Here is a 2,500-nt window from a genome sequence, read left to right on the forward strand (position 1 = left end):
TGTTGGTTGGTTGGTTGGTTGGTTGGCTGGTTGGTTGGTGGCATGTTTTGCTAATAAGAGTCACGCTGTCTTTCATGGAGGGATGATACATAACGAGTCTGGGGAAGCTAAAAGGCGTAGAACGACTACATTTCTGATCCCAAGTCACGTGGAACCGACAAGACGACGAATGGCATCGATATCTCTCATTTTACCCTTCTCGATTCCAGAAAATTGAAATTGCCTTTCATTCTCAGCAATCGATAAAATCTGCACCTGCTATATTCTAATTGATTTCGAGTTTTTATTGATTTAATCTCGAGCAAAATGTCATGCCCGTAGCCTTTACAGACCCTCCAAGAGAAGTGAGACCGATGACTTTAGCAGTTTCTTTGAAAAGTTGCTAATTAACAACCACAAAATAAACGGATGTAGGGAAAGCAATTCTAACCATTTTCTGTTTTATCCCTCTGCAAAAATAAGAAAAAAATGCTTTGTGTTCCTGTACGATAATCTTCCTGCAAATATTTACCAGCGGATCCAGTTTTGTAATAAGGTTTGACTATAATAAAATTTAACCATTTTCTGTAACTATTGTCAATTCCAGTTCTACCGTTATTGTCAGCTTTCGTGTATATTTATAAGTATACACACCAATTATATAGAGCTGCAAGGCAAATAGTAATTTTATTCCATACAATATGTTACTTAAGTAAAAGATTCATATATGGACAGAATAATTTATAATGAACATCGCCTCTCAGCTACACGAAGGAAGGAGAGCCTCTGTAGAGAGAGGTTGCACGACATGTTAGAAATAGCAGCTATATCTGTATCATATCACACCCTGCCGTGCTACAGAAAGAACACGAGGAAAAACGTAGTTTAGGGTAGCATTCCTAGAAAAAAAAAACCCGATGGTCATACCTAGAATATAAGCGTGATCAAATATGTTCAGTCAGGGTCAACCTAGGGTTAAAAACCACAATAGCAGCAACCACCAGAGAGTGTCTGTGTATCTGCAAACCTAGTTTAATATTTCATCTAATCAATGTTAATGTCAATGGTGGTTAACCTCACTGATGTTATACATCGGCATTTTTATTGTCATACAGCCGTTTCGCGTGAAGATGTCCATGATTTTATGAAAGAACCGATTTTTTAACATTCAATGAATATTATCAATGTCTTATCTATTCACTTTTAATATGTTCTGGCAGATTTGAACGTGAATATGCTGATCGCTGTTGCTTTTCGCCACCAGACAGCACCTCCTCTCTTTAAGCGATGAGTGCTTAAATCAAACGTGGTTCACCGGGGTAAGGGGATTACCGCGGGGTTTCAACGTCGTTGTGTGTGGCACCGCAGTGAAAGCTATCCTGCCATCATCTCGCAAAAGCACGATTTGTTGTTTGTAGGAAACAACAAAGAAATTATTCGACGATGCAGCGTGCATATGTCTGAGAAAACATAATAACTCGTATCAAACATGTTGGAAATTTAGAGGCACGACTTGTGTCCACTTTTAAAAAAGCATAGAACAAAAGAAGACAGAAATAACGCTGAAGAAATTTTGGAATTCGGTGTGACATCTTCAAACCTCACGTTAAGCAACCAAACTATTTACTGCCATTTTCTATTGCGTTCCACAACTGGGCAATTCCAAAATTTATTACCATTCGTTGCAAGTTGCCAGCTTTGAATATCCTGCTAGGAGGTCACCTAACAAAAATATACACTCGTAGACACTGGTAACAACTTCACTTATCTTACTTTACGAATTAAATTTTTGGTTACACGGAACAATGAAGTTCGAAAGGTATAAATTGACCACAGGAAATATTTATTCTTTCTTTTTTACTTGTTTCAGTCATTTGACTGCGATCATGCTGTAGCACCGCCTCTAGTCGAACAAATCGACCCCAGGACTTATTCTTTGTAAGCTTAGTACATATTCTACCGGTCTCTTTTACCGAACCGCTAAGTTACGAAAGCATAAACTCGCCAACATCAGTTGTCAAGTGATGGTTGGGAGTCAAACACAGACACACACACACACATATATATATATGTATATGACGGGCTTCTTTCAGTTTCCGTCTACTAAATCCACTCACAAGGCTTTGGTCGACCCGAGACTATAATAGAAGACACTTTCCTAAGGTACCACGCAGTGGGACTGAACCCGGAACCATGTGGTTGGGGAGCAAGTTTCTTACCACACAGCCACGCCTATTTGAAAATATTTAAGAATATTATACAGATGGAATGGGTGCTCTTTACCGCAACAAGTTTCATATCTAACCGCCTATAGTTATTTCTCCTACCCGCCATTTAATAGACAGAGGCGCCTTTTATCATTATAACTCCGTTATACATATAAGGTATATGCAATCATCTGTAGAAATATCGATCTTTATTGTCAAATGTTAAGTCTGGAGTTTTAACTGTAAACTTTTAAGACAAATAGTGAAGAGGAATGGAATAGTAATAAAGCTTCATGAAAACATCTTTGAGACTT

The 2,500-nt window shown here is 38.2% G+C and overlaps 1 protein-coding gene across 1 annotated transcript in view; it reads left to right on the plus strand.

The window, feature by feature from the left end:
* Nucleotides 1-2,500, plus strand: part of LOC106873219 (uncharacterized) — a 153,583-nt gene that overhangs the window by 151,060 nt on the left and 23 nt on the right. Inside the window, exon 3 of the transcript XR_016240896.1 lies at nt 1-2,500. This exon is cut by the window's left edge and continues 2,034 nt beyond it; it is cut by the window's right edge and continues 23 nt beyond it. The gene's annotated coding sequence lies outside the window, so the exon portion shown is untranslated.

This window comes from Octopus bimaculoides, chromosome 1 (assembly GCF_046866305.1).
Source record: "Octopus bimaculoides isolate indiv1 chromosome 1, ASM4686630v1, whole genome shotgun sequence".
NCBI lineage: Eukaryota > Metazoa > Mollusca > Cephalopoda > Octopoda > Octopodidae > Octopus > Octopus bimaculoides.